Below are 23,287 nucleotides of genomic sequence, written 5' to 3'. Positions count from 1 at the left end.
AGGTACGAGTTCAGACTCTGCAGAAAAAGGAAGGGAACGGACATAGAGGCAAAACAGGTAAAGGATAGGAAAGAGTTCAGACTGGAACTGAGTGTACGGAGGAGACCGACACTGCAGCTGGATACAGGAGCGGGTCTGGGAATACGGCCCCCAGAGAGGCGGGACGAACAGGCAAGGAGCGTGTTCAGACAGGACAGACAAGATACAGGAACAGGTCTAGGTAATCGGCCCCTAGAAGGCGGGAGGAACAGGCTAGGAGCGAGTTCAGACAGGCCTGGAAATACAGCCTCCAGGATAGGCAGACAAGAGAACACAGACAGGACTCAGTTCAGACACGGGAACTGATACCGCAAGGCAGGAGACATAGACAGGACTCAGTTCAGACACGGGAACTGATACCGCAAGGCAAGAGACATAGACAGGACTCAGTTCAGACACGGGAACTGATACCGCAAAGCAGGAGAAATAGACAGGACTCAGTTCAGACACGGGAACTGATACCGCAAAGCAGGAGACAAAAAACGGGACCTGGCACCTACAGAGTGCAAGCACACACTGAATGAAACACTATGCTCAGGCAGGGATAGATGGGAGCAGCTGAGCTATATACCAGGTGATAGACAGCAATAGGCTGAGGACGCACAAGGGGTGTGACCCACAGCAGGTACAAAAAGCAGGAAGTGATCGGGCGCCGCCCTTAAGCAGCAGAAACAGACACAAACAGACAGCATGGAGGGAAGCCAGAGAGACATTCTGGACTGGAGATCAAGTGCGCGCTCTTGCAGAGTGGGAGATGGACCACCATGCAAGGACGCCGCCAGGTATGTTACAACTGTTCTGTAGAAGAAAAGGAACATGTGAGCAAGTCATACGTATGAATACGGCATATGAATAGTCATGTTGGCTTTAGGCATCAGAATTAACTACATAATTTACCATCTATGTTACATCCATGTCAGTTCAATCAATGATCAACCATTCTCAAAATTTGCCAAAATCAATCTTGGTCAAAAGAAGTCTAAGTGCTAGCTCATATCCCTGCTGCCTTTTTAGGATTATCAATACAGGATGAGTAGAGTGATTAGCAAACATAAACAGAGCCATGCTGCTTCTGCTGCTATCCAGTAAGTCAACCTATTGATGAACTCATAGCTACACTGCTCTGCACTGCTGTATAATGTCTTCCTTGCTGCTGCTTCTGATTATCTGTTACGTACAGGCAGGGGTGTAGGAATCCTTCATGTTTGAGTTTCCTGTATATGGGAGATCATAGCAAGTAATCTATACCACCTAATTCAGTGATATCTAAAAATTAGCGGATGAGCCAACAGAGGAAAGATTAGTTAAATATCTGGATACAAGTCATATGTTTTGTAAAATGGTGCCCCAGAGTCAATGTACAAACAAATCCCTGAAAATTACGTTGCTCATACATAATAACATTTGTCTTTTTGTATTATTGGATATAAAATATTTTCTGCCACTTACATCAAAAGCAAACTTTTGATATAAATAACATTAAACATATGTAAGAGGTAGCGTGGCCAAGCAGTCTAAGGTGCTGGATTTAGGCTTCAGTCTCTCTGGAGGCTTGGGTTCAAATCCCACCGCCGCCATCATTTATTTGGATCTAATTTTTACCAAAAATTAGGAAACAGTTGAGGAAGTAAAGGGGATAGAGATTTTAGGAGGCAACGGTAATTCTATCCTATACTTTTGAACTACAAAAGGAGGAAAACCTGCGAAAACTGAGATTTTAAGATTGGACTGTAGAAAGGCAGTTTTTAATGGACTCAGTAAAAAGGAAGGAAAGGTAGGATGTTCTAAAGGAAAGTAATGTCCAGGAAGGATGGGAGATTTTGCTAAATTAAATTCTCACAGCACAATCAGTAACAATCCCGAAAAGAAGGAAGAATGGAAAGCATTTATGGAGACCAGGATGGCTGAATACTGAACTTAAAAGCTTGCTAAAAAGGAACAAAGAAATGAATATCAAATGGAAAGAAGAATATAATGCTGTCTGCAGGGAAAGCTGGGCTAGCATTAGAAGAGCTAAAGCCAGTAATGAATTGAGGCTTGCAAGAGAGACCAAAAGCAATAAGAAAGGATTTTGGAAGTAAGTCAAAAGTTAAAGAAAAGCCAAAGATGCTTTAGGATTTTTAAAAGATGAAAAGGGTAAAGTGGTCAATAATGATGTTGAGAAGACTGAACTTTTAATTTCCTATTTGGTTTCTGTGTTCCCTAAGAAAGTAAATGTAACATCAAGTGATCTTCACTGTGCTGTAGAAGAAAAGAAACATGTGAGCAAGTCATACGTATGAATACAGCATGTGAATAGTAATATTGGCTTTAGGCATCAGAATTAATTACATAATTTACCATCTATGTTACATCCATGTCAGTTCAATCAATAATCAACCATTCTCAAAATTTGCCAAAATCAATCTTGGTCAAAAGAAGTCTAACTGCTAGCTCATATCCCTGCTTCCTTTTTAGGATTATCAATACAGGATGAGCACAGTGATTAGCAAACATAAACAGAGCCATGCTGCTTCTGCTGCTTTCCAGTAAGTCACCCTAGTGATGAACTCATAGCTACACTGCTCTGCACTGCTGTATAATGTCTTCCTTGCTGCTGCTTCTGATTATCTGTTACGTACAGGCAGGGGTGTTGGAATCCTTCATGTTTGAGTGTCCTGTATGTGGGAGATCATAGCAAATAATCTATACCACCTAATTCAGTGATATCTAAAAATTAGCGGATGAGCCAACAGAGGAAAGATTAGTTAAATATCTGGATACAAGTCATATGTTTTGTAAAATGGTGCCCCAAAGTCAATGTACAAACAATTCCCTGATATTTACGTTGCTGTTGCATAATAACATTTGTCTTTTTGTCATATTGGATATAAAATATTTTCTGCCACTTACATCAAAAGCAAACTTCTGATATAAATAACTTTAAATGTATGTAAGAGGTAGCGTGGCCGAGCGGTCTAAGGCGCTGGATTTAGGCTCCAGTCTCTCTGGAGGCGTGGGTTCAAATCGCACCGCTGCCTTTTTTTATTTGGATCAAATTTTTACCAAAAATTAGGAAACGGTTGAGGAAGTAAAGGGGGTTGAGAACTTAGGAGGCAGCGATCATGCTATCCTATAATTTTGAACTACAAAAGGAGGAAAACCTGCGAAAACTGAGATTTTAAGATTGGACTGTAGAAAGACAGTTTTTAATGGACTCAGTAAAAAGTAAGGAAAGGTAGGATGTTCTAAAGGAAAGAAATGTCCAGGAAAGATGGGAGATTTTGCTAAATTTAATTCTCACTGCACAATCAGTAACAATCCCGAAAAGAAGGAAGAACGGAAAGCATTTATTGAGACCAGGAAGGCTGAATACTGAACTTAAAAGCTTGCTGAAAAGGAACAAAGAAATGAGTATCAATTGGAAAGAAGGGTTCATATCTAAAGAAGAATATAATGCTGTCTGCAGGGAAAGCTGGGCTAGCGTTAGAAGAGCTAAAGCCAGTAATGAATTGAGGCTTGCAAGAGAGACCAAAAGCAATAAGAAAGGATTTTGGAAGTAAGTCAAAAGTTAAAGAAAAGCCAAAGATGCTATAGGATTTTTAAAATATGAAAAGGGTAATGTGGTCAATAATGATGTTGAGAAGACTGAACTTTTAAATTCCTATTTGGCTTCTCTGTTCTCTAAGAAAGCAAATGTAACATCAAGTGATCTTCAATGTGCTGTAGAAGAAAAGGAACATGTGAAAAAGTCATTCGTATGAATAATGCATATGAGTGTTCATGTTAGCTTTGGCATCAGAATTAATTACATAATTTACCATCTATGTTACATCCATGTCAGTTCAATCAATGATCAACCATTCTCAAAATTTGCCAAAATCAATCTTGGTCAAATGAGGTCTAACTGCTAGCTCATATCCCTGCTGCCTTTTTAGGATTATCAATACAGGATGAGCACAGTGATTAGCAAACATAAACAGAGCCATGCTGCTTCTGCTGCTTTCCAGTAAGTCACCCTAGTGATGAACTCATAGCTACACTGCTCTGCACTGCTGTATAATGTCTTCCTTGCTGCTGCTTCTGATTATCTGTTACGTACAGGCAGGGGTGTTGGAATCCTTCATGTTTGAGTGTCCTGTATGTGGGAGATCATAGCAAATAATCTATACCACCTAATTCAGTGATATCTAAAAATTAGCGGATGAGCCAACAGAGGAAAGATTAGTTAAATATCTGGATACAAGTCATATGTTTTGTAAAATGGTGCCCCAAAGTCAATGTACAAACAATTCCCTGATATTTACGTTGCTGTTGCATAATAACATTTGTCTTTTTGTCATATTGGATATAAAATATTTTCTGCCACTTACATCAAAAGCAAACTTCTGATATAAATAACTTTAAATGTATGTAAGAGGTAGCGTGGCCGAGCGGTCTAAGGCGCTGGATTTAGGCTCCAGTCTCTCTGGAGGCGTGGGTTCAAATCGCACCGCTGCCTTTTTTTATTTGGATCAAATTTTTACCAAAAATTAGGAAACGGTTGAGGAAGTAAAGGGGGTTGAGAACTTAGGAGGCAGCGATCATGCTATCCTATAATTTTGAACTACAAAAGGAGGAAAACCTGCGAAAACTGAGATTTTAAGATTGGACTGTAGAAAGACAGTTTTTAATGGACTCAGTAAAAAGTAAGGAAAGGTAGGATGTTCTAAAGGAAAGAAATGTCCAGGAAAGATGGGAGATTTTGCTAAATTTAATTCTCACTGCACAATCAGTAACAATCCCGAAAAGAAGGAAGAACGGAAAGCATTTATTGAGACCAGGAAGGCTGAATACTGAACTTAAAAGCTTGCTGAAAAGGAACAAAGAAATGAGTATCAATTGGAAAGAAGGGTTCATATCTAAAGAAGAATATAATGCTGTCTGCAGGGAAAGCTGGGCTAGCGTTAGAAGAGCTAAAGCCAGTAATGAATTGAGGCTTGCAAGAGAGACCAAAAGCAATAAGAAAGGATTTTGGAAGTAAGTCAAAAGTTAAAGAAAAGCCAAAGATGCTATAGGATTTTTAAAATATGAAAAGGGTAATGTGGTCAATAATGATGTTGAGAAGACTGAACTTTTAAATTCCTATTTGGCTTCTCTGTTCTCTAAGAAAGCAAATGTAACATCAAGTGATCTTCAATGTGCTGTAGAAGAAAAGGAACATGTGAAAAAGTCATTCGTATGAATAATGCATATGAGTGTTCATGTTAGCTTTGGCATCAGAATTAATTACATAATTTACCATCTATGTTACATCCATGTCAGTTCAATCAATGATCAACCATTCTCAAAATTTGCCAAAATCAATCTTGGTCAAATGAGGTCTAACTGCTAGCTCATATCCCTGCTGCCTTTTTAGGATTATCAATACAGGATGAGCACAGTGATTAGCAAACATAAACAGAGCCATGCTGCTTCTGCTGCTTTCCAGTAAGTCACCCTAGTGATGAACTCATAGCTACACTGCTCTGCACTGCTGTATAATGTCTTACTTGCTGCTGCTTCTGATTATCTGTTACGTACAGGCAGGGGTGTAGGAATCCTTCATGTTTGAGTGTCCTATATGTGGGAGATCATAGCAAGTAATCTATACCACCTAATTCAGTGATATCTAAAAATTAGCGGATGAGCCAACAGAGGAAAGATTAGTTAAATATCTGGATACAAGTCAGATGTTTTGCAAAATGGTGCCCCAGAGTCAATGTAAAAACAAATCCCTGATAACTACGTTGCTCATGCATAATAACATTTGTATTTTTGTCTAATTAGATATACAATGTTTTCTGCCACTTATATAATTAGCAAATTTCTGATTTAAATAAGTTAGAATATCCGTATGAGGTAGCGTGGCCGAGCGGTCTAAGGTGCTGGATTAAGGCTCCAGTCTCTCTGGAGGCGTGGGTTCAAATCCTATCGCAGCCATTATTTATTTGGGTCTAATTTTTACCAAAAATTAGAAAACAGTTGAGGAAGTGAAGGGGATTGAGAATTTACGAGGCAGCGTTAATTCTATCCTATACTTTTGAACTACAAATGGTGGAAAACCTGTGAAAACTAAGATTTTAAGATTGGACTGTAGAAAGGCAGTTTTTAATGGACTCAGTAAAAAGGAAGGAAAGGTAGAATGTTATAAAGGAAAGAAATGTCCAGGAAGGATGGGAGATTTTGCTGAATTAAATTCTCACTGCACAATCAGTAACAATCCCGAAAAGAAGGAAGAATGGAAAGCATTTATGGAGACCAGGATGGCTAAATACTGAAATGAAAAGCTTGCTAAAAAGGAACAAAGAAATGAGTATCAATTGGAAAGAAGGGTTCATATCTAAAGAAGAATATAATGCTGTCTGCAGGGAAAGCTGGGCTAGCGTTAGAAGAGCTAAAGCCAGTAATGAATTGAGGCTTGCAAGAGAGACCAAAAGCAATAAGAAAGGATTTTGGAAGTAAGTCAAAAGTTAAAGAAAAGCCAAAGATGCTATAGGATTTTTAAAATATGAAAAGGGTAATGTGGTCAATAATGATGTTGAGAAGACTGAACTTTTAAATTCCTATTTGGCTTCTCTGTTCTCTAAGAAAGCAAATGTAACATCAAGTGATCTTCAATGTGCTGTAGAAGAAAAGGAACATGTGAAAAAGTCATTCGTATGAATAATGCATATGAGTGTTCATGTTAGCTTTGGCATCAGAATTAATTACATAATTTACCATCTATGTTACATCCATGTCAGTTCAATCAATGATCAACCATTCTCAAAATTTGCCAAAATCAATCTTGGTCAAATGAGGTCTAACTGCTAGCTCATATCCCTGCTGCCTTTTTAGGATTATCAATACAGGATGAGCACAGTGATTAGCAAACATAAACAGAGCCATGCTGCTTCTGCTGCTTTCCAGTAAGTCACCCTAGTGATGAACTCATAGCTACACTGCTCTGCACTGCTGTATAATGTCTTCCTTGCTGCTGCTTCTGATTATCTGTTACGTACAGGCAGGGGTGTTGGAATCCTTCATGTTTGAGTGTCCTGTATGTGGGAGATCATAGCAAATAATCTATACCACCTAATTCAGTGATATCTAAAAATTAGCGGATGAGCCAACAGAGGAAAGATTAGTTAAATATCTGGATACAAGTCATATGTTTTGTAAAATGGTGCCCCAAAGTCAATGTACAAACAATTCCCTGATATTTACGTTGCTGTTGCATAATAACATTTGTCTTTTTGTCATATTGGATATAAAATATTTTCTGCCACTTACATCAAAAGCAAACTTCTGATATAAATAACTTTAAATGTATGTAAGAGGTAGCGTGGCCGAGCGGTCTAAGGCGCTGGATTTAGGCTCCAGTCTCTCTGGAGGCGTGGGTTCAAATCGCACCGCTGCCTTTTTTTATTTGGATCAAATTTTTACCAAAAATTAGGAAACGGTTGAGGAAGTAAAGGGGGTTGAGAACTTAGGAGGCAGCGATCATGCTATCCTATAATTTTGAACTACAAAAGGAGGAAAACCTGCGAAAACTGAGATTTTAAGATTGGACTGTAGAAAGACAGTTTTTAATGGACTCAGTAAAAAGTAAGGAAAGGTAGGATGTTCTAAAGGAAAGAAATGTCCAGGAAAGATGGGAGATTTTGCTAAATTTAATTCTCACTGCACAATCAGTAACAATCCCGAAAAGAAGGAAGAACGGAAAGCATTTATTGAGACCAGGAAGGCTGAATACTGAACTTAAAAGCTTGCTGAAAAGGAACAAAGAAATGAGTATCAATTGGAAAGAAGGGTTCATATCTAAAGAAGAATATAATGCTGTCTGCAGGGAAAGCTGGGCTAGCGTTAGAAGAGCTAAAGCCAGTAATGAATTGAGGCTTGCAAGAGAGACCAAAAGCAATAAGAAAGGATTTTGGAAGTAAGTCAAAAGTTAAAGAAAAGCCAAAGATGCTATAGGATTTTTAAAATATGAAAAGGGTAATGTGGTCAATAATGATGTTGAGAAGACTGAACTTTTAAATTCCTATTTGGCTTCTCTGTTCTCTAAGAAAGCAAATGTAACATCAAGTGATCTTCAATGTGCTGTAGAAGAAAAGGAACATGTGAAAAAGTCATTCGTATGAATAATGCATATGAGTGTTCATGTTAGCTTTGGCATCAGAATTAATTACATAATTTACCATCTATGTTACATCCATGTCAGTTCAATCAATGATCAACCATTCTCAAAATTTGCCAAAATCAATCTTGGTCAAATGAGGTCTAACTGCTAGCTCATATCCCTGCTGCCTTTTTAGGATTATCAATACAGGATGAGCACAGTGATTAGCAAACATAAACAGAGCCATGCTGCTTCTGCTGCTTTCCAGTAAGTCACCCTAGTGATGAACTCATAGCTACACTGCTCTGCACTGCTGTATAATGTCTTACTTGCTGCTGCTTCTGATTATCTGTTACGTACAGGCAGGGGTGTAGGAATCCTTCATGTTTGAGTGTCCTATATGTGGGAGATCATAGCAAGTAATCTATACCACCTAATTCAGTGATATCTAAAAATTAGCGGATGAGCCAACAGAGGAAAGATTAGTTAAATATCTGGATACAAGTCAGATGTTTTGCAAAATGGTGCCCCAGAGTCAATGTAAAAACAAATCCCTGATAACTACGTTGCTCATGCATAATAACATTTGTATTTTTGTCTAATTAGATATACAATGTTTTCTGCCACTTATATAATTAGCAAATTTCTGATTTAAATAAGTTAGAATATCCGTATGAGGTAGCGTGGCCGAGCGGTCTAAGGTGCTGGATTAAGGCTCCAGTCTCTCTGGAGGCGTGGGTTCAAATCCTATCGCAGCCATTATTTATTTGGGTCTAATTTTTACCAAAAATTAGAAAACAGTTGAGGAAGTGAAGGGGATTGAGAATTTACGAGGCAGCGTTAATTCTATCCTATACTTTTGAACTACAAATGGTGGAAAACCTGTGAAAACTAAGATTTTAAGATTGGACTGTAGAAAGGCAGTTTTTAATGGACTCAGTAAAAAGGAAGGAAAGGTAGAATGTTATAAAGGAAAGAAATGTCCAGGAAGGATGGGAGATTTTGCTGAATTAAATTCTCACTGCACAATCAGTAACAATCCCGAAAAGAAGGAAGAATGGAAAGCATTTATGGAGACCAGGATGGCTAAATACTGAAATGAAAAGCTTGCTAAAAAGGAACAAAGAAATGAGTATCAATTGGAAAGAAGGGTTCATATCTAAAGAAGAATATAATGCTGTCTGCAGGGAAAGCTGGGCTAGCGTTAGAAGAGCTAAAGCCAGTAATGAATTGAGGCTTGCAAGAGAGACCAAAAGCAATAAGAAAGGATTTTGGAAGTAAGTCAAAAGTTAAAGAAAAGCCAAAGATGCTATAGGATTTTTAAAATATGAAAAGGGTAATGTGGTCAATAATGATGTTGAGAAGACTGAACTTTTAAATTCCTATTTGGCTTCTCTGTTCTCTAAGAAAGCAAATGTAACATCAAGTGATCTTCAATGTGCTGTAGAAGAAAAGGAACATGTGAAAAAGTCATTCGTATGAATAATGCATATGAGTGTTCATGTTAGCTTTGGCATCAGAATTAATTACATAATTTACCATCTATGTTACATCCATGTCAGTTCAATCAATGATCAACCATTCTCAAAATTTGCCAAAATCAATCTTGGTCAAATGAGGTCTAACTGCTAGCTCATATCCCTGCTGCCTTTTTAGGATTATCAATACAGGATGAGCACAGTGATTAGCAAACATAAACAGAGCCATGCTGCTTCTGCTGCTTTCCAGTAAGTCACCCTAGTGATGAACTCATAGCTACACTGCTCTGCACTGCTGTATAATGTCTTCCTTGCTGCTGCTTCTGATTATCTGTTACGTACAGGCAGGGGTGTTGGAATCCTTCATGTTTGAGTGTCCTGTATGTGGGAGATCATAGCAAATAATCTATACCACCTAATTCAGTGATATCTAAAAATTAGCGGATGAGCCAACAGAGGAAAGATTAGTTAAATATCTGGATACAAGTCATATGTTTTGTAAAATGGTGCCCCAAAGTCAATGTACAAACAATTCCCTGATATTTACGTTGCTGTTGCATAATAACATTTGTCTTTTTGTCATATTGGATATAAAATATTTTCTGCCACTTACATCAAAAGCAAACTTCTGATATAAATAACTTTAAATGTATGTAAGAGGTAGCGTGGCCGAGCGGTCTAAGGCGCTGGATTTAGGCTCCAGTCTCTCTGGAGGCGTGGGTTCAAATCGCACCGCTGCCTTTTTTTATTTGGATCAAATTTTTACCAAAAATTAGGAAACGGTTGAGGAAGTAAAGGGGGTTGAGAACTTAGGAGGCAGCGATCATGCTATCCTATAATTTTGAACTACAAAAGGAGGAAAACCTGCGAAAACTGAGATTTTAAGATTGGACTGTAGAAAGACAGTTTTTAATGGACTCAGTAAAAAGTAAGGAAAGGTAGGATGTTCTAAAGGAAAGAAATGTCCAGGAAAGATGGGAGATTTTGCTAAATTTAATTCTCACTGCACAATCAGTAACAATCCCGAAAAGAAGGAAGAACGGAAAGCATTTATTGAGACCAGGAAGGCTGAATACTGAACTTAAAAGCTTGCTGAAAAGGAACAAAGAAATGAGTATCAATTGGAAAGAAGGGTTCATATCTAAAGAAGAATATAATGCTGTCTGCAGGGAAAGCTGGGCTAGCGTTAGAAGAGCTAAAGCCAGTAATGAATTGAGGCTTGCAAGAGAGACCAAAAGCAATAAGAAAGGATTTTGGAAGTAAGTCAAAAGTTAAAGAAAAGCCAAAGATGCTATAGGATTTTTAAAATATGAAAAGGGTAATGTGGTCAATAATGATGTTGAGAAGACTGAACTTTTAAATTCCTATTTGGCTTCTCTGTTCTCTAAGAAAGCAAATGTAACATCAAGTGATCTTCAATGTGCTGTAGAAGAAAAGGAACATGTGAAAAAGTCATTCGTATGAATAATGCATATGAGTGTTCATGTTAGCTTTGGCATCAGAATTAATTACATAATTTACCATCTATGTTACATCCATGTCAGTTCAATCAATGATCAACCATTCTCAAAATTTGCCAAAATCAATCTTGGTCAAATGAGGTCTAACTGCTAGCTCATATCCCTGCTGCCTTTTTAGGATTATCAATACAGGATGAGCACAGTGATTAGCAAACATAAACAGAGCCATGCTGCTTCTGCTGCTTTCCAGTAAGTCACCCTAGTGATGAACTCATAGCTACACTGCTCTGCACTGCTGTATAATGTCTTACTTGCTGCTGCTTCTGATTATCTGTTACGTACAGGCAGGGGTGTAGGAATCCTTCATGTTTGAGTGTCCTATATGTGGGAGATCATAGCAAGTAATCTATACCACCTAATTCAGTGATATCTAAAAATTAGCGGATGAGCCAACAGAGGAAAGATTAGTTAAATATCTGGATACAAGTCAGATGTTTTGCAAAATGGTGCCCCAGAGTCAATGTAAAAACAAATCCCTGATAACTACGTTGCTCATGCATAATAACATTTGTATTTTTGTCTAATTAGATATACAATGTTTTCTGCCACTTATATAATTAGCAAATTTCTGATTTAAATAAGTTAGAATATCCGTATGAGGTAGCGTGGCCGAGCGGTCTAAGGTGCTGGATTAAGGCTCCAGTCTCTCTGGAGGCGTGGGTTCAAATCCTATCGCAGCCATTATTTATTTGGGTCTAATTTTTACCAAAAATTAGAAAACAGTTGAGGAAGTGAAGGGGATTGAGAATTTACGAGGCAGCGTTAATTCTATCCTATACTTTTGAACTACAAATGGTGGAAAACCTGTGAAAACTAAGATTTTAAGATTGGACTGTAGAAAGGCAGTTTTTAATGGACTCAGTAAAAAGGAAGGAAAGGTAGAATGTTATAAAGGAAAGAAATGTCCAGGAAGGATGGGAGATTTTGCTGAATTAAATTCTCACTGCACAATCAGTAACAATCCCGAAAAGAAGGAAGAATGGAAAGCATTTATGGAGACCAGGATGGCTAAATACTGAAATGAAAAGCTTGCTAAAAAGGAACAAAGAAATGAATATCAAATGAAAAGAAGGGTTCATATCTAAAGAATATAATGCTGTCTGCAGGGAAAGCTGGGCTAGCATTAGAAGAGCTAAAGCCAGTAATGAAGTGAGGCTTGCAAGAGAGACCAAAGGCAATAAGAAAGGTTTTTGGAAGTAAGTTAAAAGTTAAAGAAAAGCCAAAGATGCTATAGGATTTTTAAAGGATGAAAAGGGTAAAGTGGTCAATAATGATGTTGAGAAAACTGAACTTTTAAATTCCTATTTTGCTTCTGTGTTCTCTAAGAAAGCAAATGTAACATCAAGTGATCTTCACTGTGCTGTAGAAGAAAAGGAACATGTGAGCAAGTCATACATAAGAATACGGCATATGAATAGTCATGTTGGCTTTAGGCATCAGAATTAATTACATAATTTACCATCTATGTTACATCGATGTCAGTTCAATCAGTGATCAACGATTCTCAAAATTTGCCAAAATCAATCTTGGTCAAATGAAGTCTAACTGCTAGCTCATATCCCTGCTGCCTTTTTAGGATTATCAATACAGGATGAGCAGAGTGATTAGCAAACATAAACAGAGCCATGCTGCTTCTGCTGCTTTCCATTAACTCACCCTAGTGATGAACTCATAGCTACACTGCTCTGCACTGCTGTATAATGTCTTCCTTGCTGCTGCTTCTGATTATCTGTTACGTACAGGCAGCGGTGTAGGAATCCTTCATGTTTGAGTGTCCTGTATGTGGGAGATCATAGCAAGTAATCTATACCACCTAATTCAGTGATATCTAAAAATTAGCAGATGAGCCAACAGAGGAAAGATTAGTTAAATATCTGGATACAAGTCATAAGTTTTGCAGAATGGTGCCCCAGAGTCAATGTACAAACAAATCCCTGATAATTACGTTGCTCATGCATAATAACATTTGTATTTTTGTCTAATTAGATATACAATGTTTTCTGCCACTTATATCATTAGCAAATATCTAATTTAAATAAGTTTGAACATCCGTATGAGGTAGCGTGGCCGAGCGGTCTAAGGCGCTGGATTAAGGCTCCAGTCTTTCTGGAGGCGTGGGTTCAAATACCACCGCTGCTATTATTTATTTGGATCTAATTTTTCCCAAAAATTAGGAAACAGTTGAGGAAGTAAAGGGGATTGAGAATTTAGGAGACAGCGGTAATTCTATCCTATACTTTTGAACTACAAAAGGTGGAAAACCTGCGACAACTGAGATTTTAAGATTGGACTGTAGAAAGGCAGTTTTTAATGGACTCAGTAAAAAGGAAGGAAAGGTAGAATGTTATAAAGGAAAGAAATGTCCAGGAAGGATGGGAGATTTTGCTAAATTAAATTCTCACTGCACAATCAGTAACAATCCCGAAAAGAAGGAAGAATGGAAAGCATTTATGGAGACCAGGATGGCTGAATACTGAACTTAAAAGCTTGCTAAAAAGGAACAAAGAAATGAATATCAAATGAAAAGAAGGGTTCATATCTAAAGAAGAATATAATGCTGTCTGCAGGGAAAGGTGGGCTAGCATTAGAAGAGATAAATCCGGTAATGAAGTGAGGCTTGCAAGAGAGACCAAAAGCAATAAGAAAGGATTTTGGAAGTAAGTCAAAAGTTAAAGAAAAGCCAAAGATGCTATAGGATTTTTAAAGGATGAAAAGGGTAAAGTGGTCAATAATGATGTTGAGAATAGAGATGAGCGTTGTTCTACTCGAACTGTTCGCCAATCTCAAATTCGAGCTGTTTTGGGCGGTGTTCGAGCCGGTCGGCGAACACGAACAATTTGAGAAAAATTCGGCTGTTCGAGGTTATGTTCGATAACTGTTCGTGCACCAAAATCATAACTGGATTTTATCTCAGTAATGATGAAAATTAATGTTAATACGCAGTTTGAGTGTACAGCGGAGCGGGGGGAGGGGCAGGGGATGGATCTCTGCAGGAACAATGAAGATCTCCATTTTTTTTTTTCTTTCCCGCATTTGCAGTGGGGAGGTGCAATCTGTCAGCCTATCAGCAGCGCACACACGGAGCGAAGTGCTTTTTTTCACACAAGCAAGGGCATGTGTGATTGGCAGTGTATGTCACATGTCCTTGCCCTATAAGACCAAGCCATTTTCCCCGTCGCCACCATTTTCTCACTGCTGCAGCTGCGTGTTAGACGGCACCGCTGTTGCTGTGTGCGCTATACCTTGTTAATTTCAAGCCAATTTTCGCACAAATATACAGATAGCTTGGGAGTAGGGAATAGTTGTGATTGCAGTCCTTTTAAGGACTAGGTTACAGCATTTCCTACGACTTTTATCAGGCAGGTCTGTGCTCTTAAATAGATAGATTGTGGGAGTAAAGACTAATTGTAATTGGAGTCCTTTTCAGGACTAGGTTACATCAGTTCCTATCAGTTTTTGCCAGGCAGGTCTGTGCCAGTGCTGTGCAAGTTTTTTTCACAGCATTTGGCTGAATCTAGCAAAGCTAATCCTTTTTGGCCTATTGCAGAGTGTGTTAGTCAGTGGAGTAGCCTATCTGTGTTGCAAGATATACCACCTGTGTATAGAATACCAATTTTTTTACTGCACCTAGTGAAGTAAAATCTTTTGGGCATAGCATCATTCTATTAGTCCATCTATACTGACCTCCATCAGGTTGCAAACTGAATATAATTTTTTTCTGCATCTAGCTCTGAAAAAATATTTGGGCTTCTAGCAGTGTGTGGGACTTGGTCTATTAGTCCATCTATACTGACCTCCATCAGGTTGCAAATTAAAAATAATTTTTTTCTGCATCTAGCTCTGAAAAAATATTTGGGCTTCTAGCAGTGTGTGGGACTTGGTCTATTAGTCCATCTATACTGACCTCCATCAGGTTGCAAATTAAAAATATTTTTTTTCTGCATCTAGCTCTGAAAAAATATTTGGGCTTCTAGCAGTGTGTGGGACTTGGTCTATTAGTCCATCTATACTGACCTCCATCAGGTTGCAAATTGAATAAAAAAATTTTCTGCATCTAGCTCTGAAAAAATATTTGGGCTTCTAGCGGTGTGTGGGACTTGGTCTATTAGTCCATCTATACTGACCTCCATCAGGTTGCAAATTAAAAATAATTTTTTTCTGCATCTAGCTCTGAAAAAATATTTGGGCTTCTAGCAGTGTGTGGGACTTGGTCTATTAGTCCATCTATACTGACCTCCATCAGGTTGCAAATTAAAAATAATTTTTTTCTTCATTTAGCTCTGAAAAAATATTTGGGCTTCTAGCAGTGTGTGGGACTTGTTCTATTAGTCCTTCTATACTGACGTCCAGCAGGTTGCAAATTGAATATAATTTTTTTCTGCATCTAGCTCTGAAAAAATATTTGGGCTTCTAGCGGTGTGTGGGACTTGGTCTATTAGTCCATCTATACTGACCTCCATCAGGTTGCAAATTAAAAATAATTTTTTTCTTCATTTAGCTCTGAAAAAATATTTGGGCTTCTAGCAGTGTGTGGGACTTGTTCTATTAGTCCTTCTATACTGACCTCCATCAGGTTGCAAATTAAAAATAATTTTTTTCTGCATCTAGCTCTGAAAAAATATTTGGGCTTCTAGCGGTGTGTGGGACTTGGTCTATTAGTCCATCTACACTGACCTCCATCAGGTTGCAAATTAAAAATAATTTTTTTCTGCATCTAGCTCTGAAAAAATATTTGGGCTTCTAGCAGTGTGTGGGACTTGGTCTATTAGTCCATCTATACTGACCTCCATCAGGTTGCAAATTGAATAAAAAAAATTTCTGCATCTAGCTCTGAAAAAATATTTGGGCTTCTAGCGGTGTGTGGGACTTGGTCTTTTAGTCCATCTATACTGACCTCCGTCAGGTTGCAAATTAAAAATAATTTTTTTCTTCATTTAGCTCTGAAAAAATATTTGGGCTTCTAGCAGTGTGTGGGACTTGTTCTATTAGTCCTTCTATACTGACCTCCAGCAGGTTGCAAATTGAATATAATTTTTTTCTGCATCTAGCTCTGAAAAAATATTTGGGCTTCTAGCGGTGTGTGGGACTTGGTCTATTGGTCCATCTATACTGACCTCCATCAGGTTGCAAATTAAAAATAATTTTTTTCTGCATCTAGCTCTGAAAAAATATTTGGGCTTCTAGCAGTGTGTGGGACTTGGTCTATTAGTCCATCTATACTGACCTCCATCAGGTTGCAAATTAAAAATAATTTTTTTCTTCATTTATCTCTGAAAAAATATTTGGGCTTCTAGCAGCGTGTGGGACTTGTTCTATTAGTCCATCTATACTGACCTCCATCAGGTTGCAAATTAAAAATAATTTTTTTCTGCATCTAGCTCTGAAAAAATACTTGGGCTTCTAGCGGTGTGTGGGACTTGGTCTATTAGTCCATCTATACTGACCTCCATCAGGTTGCAAATTAAAAATAATTTTTTTCTGCATCTAGCTCTGAAAAAATATTTGGGCTTCTAGCAGTGTGTGGGACTTGGTCTATTAGTCCATCTATACTGACCTCCATCAGGTTGCAAATTGAATAAAAAAATTTTCTGCATCTAGCTCTGAAAAAATATTTGGGCTTCTAGCGGTGTGTGGGACTTGGTCTATTAGTCCATCTATACTGACCTCCATCAGGTTGCAAATTAAAAATAATTTTTTTCTGCATCTAACCCAGCCAATAGTTTTGGCCTAATACCACAGTTTGGCCACTCAGCTCTGCTCGGTTACCATCCATTGTTTTTTTGTGCAAACAACTCCAGAGTTGTGAATTAGTTAACCACCAAAATGAGTGGAAAAAGGCCTGCTGCTGGTGGAAAGGGGAATAGGCGTGTTGGGAAGGGGAAAAAAGGTTGTGTCCGTGGGGTAGGTGCAGAAGAAAGACCATCTTCCAGCCAAACTAAAATGTCTACTTCTTTTAGCGGACAATGTGATAAGATCCCTTTCTTACGGCAACGCCAATCGCTACAAATTCCAGATGAGGCACAAAAACAGCAGGTGCTTCAACGGATATCAAGTGCTCCTTTAAGTGGGCTCTCCTCCACATCAACTTCAACATCACAAATACTCCAGTCCTCAAAGGTGTCACCCAAATCACACTTGCTTCCTCACAGCTCCCAAATCTCCAGCTGCCCGTCTGAGTATGAGGTAGAACAGATGGTTGAGTCTGCAGAGCTGTTTACTCATACTATAGCCTGGGAATCAGAGGTCGACTCCAGCGCTTCTGTGAATCCAGACGAGGAAATGATCTGCACTGATGCCCAGAATCTTTATGAGTCGGATCCAGGACCAGATGCAGAAGGTTCTGACCATAATGTAGACCCTCATTCCCAAACTGTAACTCCTGTTGGTGGAGACAATGAGGAAGACGATGATAAGACTCAAATACCTGATTGGAGCGACAACTTTAGTTTTTTGTCAGGGCAGGAACAGGTTGGCTCTGAGGACGACGGGTGTGATAACGCACAGGGTGATGATGATGAGGTCGGAGATCCCACTTACTGTCAACCCACAGTCAGCCAAGAGATGAGGTCAGCAGAGGAGGTGGAGGAAGATGCTAGTGACGACGAGGTCAGGTTGCGCCTTCCTGGACAGAGACGTAGTACTGGAAGCACGTCAACAACTGCATCCTCAAACACAACTCTGCCTCTCACCACAAGTCGTGGTGGCTCTTCAGGTCGCATGGGTGCTAAGCCTTGCATAGCCTGGGCATTTTTTCAGATCGATAAAGATGACCCAACTCGTGTTATCTGTAACATTTGTCAGCAAAAGCTAAGTAGAGGCCAAAAAATACATAGTTTGAGTACTTCATGCATGAACTGGCACATGGACATGAAGCATAAGTTGCAGTGGGAAGCTCAGTGTGCTACAATGCGGTCTAGCCGGCCCGGCCAACCACCGTCTGCCATATCTTGTGCATCCGCGGCCTCTTCATCCTCTGTGACTGGGGGGACAGCAGTCACACCTGTTTTGGGGCGCAGACCTGCCACCTCTTTACCCGCAACAGCCAGCGTGATTGGCAGGTCATCATTTTCTTTGGAGGTGGTAACACCAGCTGGTCTTGAGCGCTGTCCGACATCGATAGCACCACCTTTGGATCAAGGCAACCTAACATGTCCGCCTGCATCTTCCTCACAGACCGGCAGTTTGCCGGGGACACCCTTATCAACCCCGTCTAAGCACAATAGCCAGCCCTCGGTCCCTCAGATGTGGAGAAGTAAAAGACCATATCCTCCTAGCCATGAGAAAGCTAAGAGGTTGAATTTCACCATCTGCAAGCTCTTGGCTACAGAAATGCTGCCTTTCCGCCTGGTGGACATAGAGGATTTTCGAGACCTTATGTCCATCGCAGTGCCCCAGTACCAGATGCCCAGTCGGCACTACTTCTCAAAGAAAGGTGTGCCTGCGCTCCACCAGCATGTCGCACACAACATCACCGCTTCTTTGAGAAACTCTGTGTGTGACAGGGTGCATTTCACCACAGACACTTGGACGAGTAGGCATGGACAGGGGCGTTACATGTTGCTGACTGGGCACTGGGTAACTATGGTGACAGCAGGACAAGGGGCTGCTGTCCAAGTCTTGCCGTCCCCACGAGTTGTGCGTCAATCCTCTTTATTTCATTTTTCCTCCACTGCTTCTGCCTCCTCAACCTCCTCTCGGTCTTCCACCTGCACCCAAAGCCTGTCTGGTCATGCCACAAGCTTTCTAACTGCGCAGAAGGGATCCTGCACACCTCCTTACTATGCTGGCAGTAGGGCTCAACGTCATCAGGCGGTTTTTACATTGAAATGTCTGGGAAATGTGAGTCACACAGCTGAGGAGTTGTGGTCAGCTCTGGAGAACCAATTTCATGAATGGTTGTCTCCACTGGACCTGAAACCAGGGAAGGCCGTGTGCGACAATGCTGCAAACCTGGGTGCGGCCCTTCGCCGGGGCAATGTCACACACGTGCCTTGTATGGCTCACGTGTTGAACCTGGTTATCCAGCAATTTTTAGCCCACTATCCCAGACTAGATGGCCTTCTGCAGAGGGCACGGTCACTGTGTGCTCACTTCCGCCGTTCGCATCTCGCAGCTCAGCGACTTACATCTCTACAGAAGTCGTTGGGCCTGCCACTTCACCGGCTAAAATGCGATGTGCCTACCCGGTGGAATTCAACTCTGCACATGTTGCAGCGACTGTGGCAGCACCGACAAGCCCTGGTGCAATACGTTCTGACGTATAGCCTGGGCCAACGAGATTCAGAGGTGGGGCAAATCACTCTGGAGGAGTGGTCTCAGATCAGGGACCTATGCACCCTTCTGCACAGTTTTGAAATGGAGATGAAGATGTTTAGTGCTGACGATGCCATTATCAGCATGACTATTCCGGTGATTTACATGCTGGAGCACATGTTAAACAGAATTCGGAGTCAGGTGGTGGCACAAGAGGAGGTGGAGGAAGTAGAGGAGGAGGAGTTGTATGCGGAAGGGCTAACATCTGCAAGGTCCAGACGGTCGGCAGCACCAGGGAAGCAGGCATGTGAGGGTGGGGGAGATGATTTTACCAGGGCGCATGGTAGCAGCCAAACTAGTGAGGAAGGTGCAGGAGCCCAGGAAGAAGTGGAGGACGAACTGATGGAAGACTCATCAGATGAGGGAGACCTTGATCACATTTCTGTTGTGCGAGGTTGGGGGGAGAGGACAGAGGAAGGAAGCATGATTGTTACCTCGCCACCAAAACAACAGGGACTTGGTGCTCCTGGATGCGCAACACACATGAGTGCCTTCTTGCTGCACTACCTGCAACATGACCCTCGAATTGTGAGAATTAGAAATAATCCTGACTACTGGGTTGCCACACTGTTAGATCCCCGGTACAAAAGTAAATTTGCAGAAATTATTCCTGCCATAGAAAGGGATGCACGCATGCAGGAGTATCAGCAGAGACTGTTGCAGAATCTTACATGTGCTTTTCCACAAAATACCAGTGGTTCACGTAGTGAATCTTACAGTTCTGTATGGAATTGTTCAATAAAGGGCCCAAAATTAAGATAACATAGATGGGAGAGGTCTCTATGAATAGGAATTCCTAAGTATTTGATACCCTGTGAGGGCCAGGCAAAGGGAAAGTTGGACTGGATGGAATCCTATATGGATTTAGGGAGGGAGACATCGAGGGCCTCAGACTTCGCTGCATTGATTTTAAAATTTTACCATGTAACAAAGTGATCTATTTCAGCCATAACAGCAGGGATGGATATATGTGATTGAGTGATATATACTAGGACATCATCAGCAAATAGAGAGCACTTGTACTCGGTGCCTCCCACCTCAATCCACCTAATATTGGGGTTATGGCGAATTGATGAGAGCAGGTGCTCCGTCACTAGGATGTATAAGAGAGGGGACAGAGGACATCCCTGCCTTGTCCCATTGGTGATTGTGAAAGGTGATGAAAATGTTCTGACGCACCCCCTGGGCCTTGGGACACCCGGAGCCGGACCCTTTTTGGTGGATGCTGGTGGTTGTAGTCTTCGTGGCGGCGATCCGGTTCCGTGGCTCAGGGCGGTCAAACCAGTGGCGGAACTATTTATGTGGTTTTGATGTTTAAATGTCCGACTACGCCACCCGTGGATTGCGGTCAGAGTGAACCGCCGCTACAGGGCAGACCGCTAAGGCTGGTGTTGTGGGTGCAGCAGAGCGTAGCATAACTCCCCACGGGAGGAGTATAGCCTCAGGTCAGTGTATGCGGAGGATGGGGGTGATGGTGCAGGGCAGCAGCAGTAACGACACGGAGTCAGTGATGCAGTTCAGGCCTTTACTCTCAGTTCTTATTATCCAGACCACGTCTGCAGGTAACGGCTGCCCACGTCGTACTGTGCTCACCAGGTGAGGGGCTTAGACAACTCCCAGATAACTTTGGAGTGCTTCACAGGACCCCCTTTGTGTGTCCTTTGTCTGGCCTTTCTTACCAACACTTCTGTCCGGCTGCCTCGGGCCTCCTCTTGGTAAACTTGGCGCCAGTTTCCCTGACCCTATGTGGTGCCTTCCTAGCGGGTGGAGCAAGGGGCTGCGCCACATAAAATGTCAGAGCCTCCGGTTTCTAGCTGAGGGTCGTTTCCTGCCTCCACTAGTTCGGGGACCGGTCTCCCCCTTTGGCCTGACCCCTCCACGCAGGTGGATTCGGGCGTGCGGAGGCGACTCGCCCGTCCGCACCCCTGGGATCCCTTCATTCCTCGTTCCTGGAGCCTTCTCCGCTCCTCTTCCTTCCTTCTCCCTCTTGCAGGCCTGGGCCTCTGTTACTAGGCCCGCCTCCGGAGCAGAGCTCATGCAGAGCCCCTGCTCCCTGCCACTTCTGCTCAGACTTCTCTGCACTGAACTAAGATGGTGCCCACCTTTTATACTCCCTTCTCAATGCACCCAGGAACTGCTTCCTCCCTGCTCCTGCACTGCAGGGTTCCCCTTCCTCAGTGTTCCCTCCCCCCACTCCAGCCAGGGACAGGGACTGTCGTGCCCATCTCAGGGGCATATTGGTCGCCCTGCCCCACGGCAATGTGGTGTAATGCATGCAGGTGTCGGGTCCTGATCCACACTCCATCCTTATCTGAGAGTGAGATATCACACCTCTGGGTGAGGTGCAATACGTCTGTAGCAACCGAGCCCTCGGTGCTACAGTTCCATTTATCTTCAGCCTAGGTGACGTATTGTGATACAGGGCCGTGATTTTGGCTATAAAAGGGTCCCCTAGACCCCTACCCCAAGCTTTTTAAGAGAATCATATATGGCGTGCCAGGAGACTCTATGGAATGCTTTCTCAGCATCCAACGAGAGTATCTACTTACAAATTTTTAACTGCATCTAGCCCAGGAAATACTTTGTGCCTAGTAGCAGTGTCTGCTAGTCAGCGGATTATCCCGGCTGTTAAGCAAGCTACACCACCTGTAGTTTGGACACTTAATTTTTTCAAAGGAAATGCTTCGGGACCACGGGATACTTAGTGAAGAGCATCAGGAGGCACCCCAAGGAATAGGGGCTGGGACTGGCACTAGGATGCCTTGCGGTGGACAGCCGAGCTCGATCCTTATAAAAGCTTTTTAACTGCAGCAGCTTTAGTGGACGCTACTGGAGCTGGAATTACGCGGCTGCTGGCATGAGACTTGCCCTCCAATAGATCCTTGTAAATGGATTTAAAGTGTATTCATTCAAATTAGAGGGACAATTTAAATTAAAAAGCTTAGAGCTGCCTCCACCACAGGGGGGCTCTCTCGACCCACCAGCGGACAGGCACCAGTATTGGGAGAGGGGGGCTGGCCATCAGGGTTCACCGCGGCTCTGGCACAAACCCGGCGACACGGAGGTGGCACGGGCAGGAGCGGACTGGCCGTCTTGGCTTCTCACTTTTTGGATTTTAGAAGGGCATGACATGCCTATATCTGTGTCTCCCCCTCCTTTTACTCCTCCACCTCTTTTCTTTTCGCATGACAATATGTACTTGTCACTTTTCCATGTGTTAGTTGTGTCTTCTGAGCAGTTTGTCAGCTTTTGGACACCTTTGAAGGTGTTTTCTATGTGTTTCTATGTGTTTTTGTTTGCCTGCCATTGGTTTTAACGGTGTTCGAAGGTGTTCGACGAACAGTTCGGCGAACACACGGGTGTTCGACGAACCGAACCGAACTCGAACACTACGGGGGTGGCTCAACACTAGTTGAGAAGACTGAACTTTTAAATTCCTGTTTTGCTTCTGTGTTCTCTAAGAAAGCAAATGTAACATCAAGTGATCTTCACTGTGCTGTAGAAGAAAAGGAACATGTGAGCAAGTCATACGTATGAATACGGCATATGAATAGTCATGTTGGCTTTAGGCATCAGAATTAACTACATAATTTACCATCTATGTTACATCGATGTCAGTTCAATCAGTGATTAACGATTCTCAAAATTTGCCAAAATCAATCTTGGTCAAATGAAGTCTAACTGCTAGCTCATATCCCTGCTGCCTTTTTAGGATTATCAATACAGGATGAGCAGAGTGATTAGCAAACATAAACAGAGCCATGCTGCTTCTGCTGCTTTCCAGTAAGTCACCCTAGTGATGGATTCATAGCTACACTGCTCTGCACTGCTGTATA

General features: G+C 41.5%; 8 non-coding genes across 8 annotated transcripts; all 8 read left to right on the top strand.

Annotated features, from left to right (window-relative positions):
• Window positions 1-2,977: 2,977 nt before the first annotated feature.
• Window positions 2,978-3,059, top strand: TRNAL-UAG (transfer RNA leucine (anticodon UAG)). The gene has a single exon. It is a non-coding gene; the product is annotated as a tRNA-Leu (tRNA).
• A 1,378-nt stretch (window positions 3,060-4,437) lies between these two features.
• On the top strand, window positions 4,438-4,519 carry TRNAL-UAG (transfer RNA leucine (anticodon UAG)). Its single transcript has one exon. It is a non-coding gene; the product is annotated as a tRNA-Leu (tRNA).
• Window positions 4,520-5,897: 1,378 nt separating this feature from the next.
• Window positions 5,898-5,979, top strand: TRNAL-AAG (transfer RNA leucine (anticodon AAG)). The gene has a single exon. It is a non-coding gene; the product is annotated as a tRNA-Leu (tRNA).
• A 1,378-nt stretch (window positions 5,980-7,357) lies between these two features.
• On the top strand, window positions 7,358-7,439 carry TRNAL-UAG (transfer RNA leucine (anticodon UAG)). Its single transcript has one exon. It is a non-coding gene; the product is annotated as a tRNA-Leu (tRNA).
• Window positions 7,440-8,817: 1,378 nt separating this feature from the next.
• TRNAL-AAG (transfer RNA leucine (anticodon AAG)) lies at window positions 8,818-8,899 on the top strand. The gene has a single exon. It is a non-coding gene; the product is annotated as a tRNA-Leu (tRNA).
• A 1,378-nt stretch (window positions 8,900-10,277) lies between these two features.
• TRNAL-UAG (transfer RNA leucine (anticodon UAG)) lies at window positions 10,278-10,359 on the top strand. Its single transcript has one exon. It is a non-coding gene; the product is annotated as a tRNA-Leu (tRNA).
• Window positions 10,360-11,737: 1,378 nt separating this feature from the next.
• On the top strand, window positions 11,738-11,819 carry TRNAL-AAG (transfer RNA leucine (anticodon AAG)). Its single transcript has one exon. It is a non-coding gene; the product is annotated as a tRNA-Leu (tRNA).
• A 1,376-nt stretch (window positions 11,820-13,195) lies between these two features.
• On the top strand, window positions 13,196-13,277 carry TRNAL-AAG (transfer RNA leucine (anticodon AAG)). Its single transcript has one exon. It is a non-coding gene; the product is annotated as a tRNA-Leu (tRNA).
• The last annotated feature ends 10,010 nt before the right edge of the window (window positions 13,278-23,287 follow it).

Source organism: Phyllobates terribilis, unplaced genomic scaffold, assembly GCF_046119375.1.
Source record: "Phyllobates terribilis strain yellow unplaced genomic scaffold, ASM4611937v1 Scaffold_11__3_contigs__length_659146591, whole genome shotgun sequence".
Taxonomy (NCBI): Eukaryota; Metazoa; Chordata; class Amphibia; order Anura; family Dendrobatidae; genus Phyllobates; species Phyllobates terribilis.
Note: the sequence above shows the minus strand (reverse complement) of the source record. Positions and strands in the feature narration are given on the sequence as shown.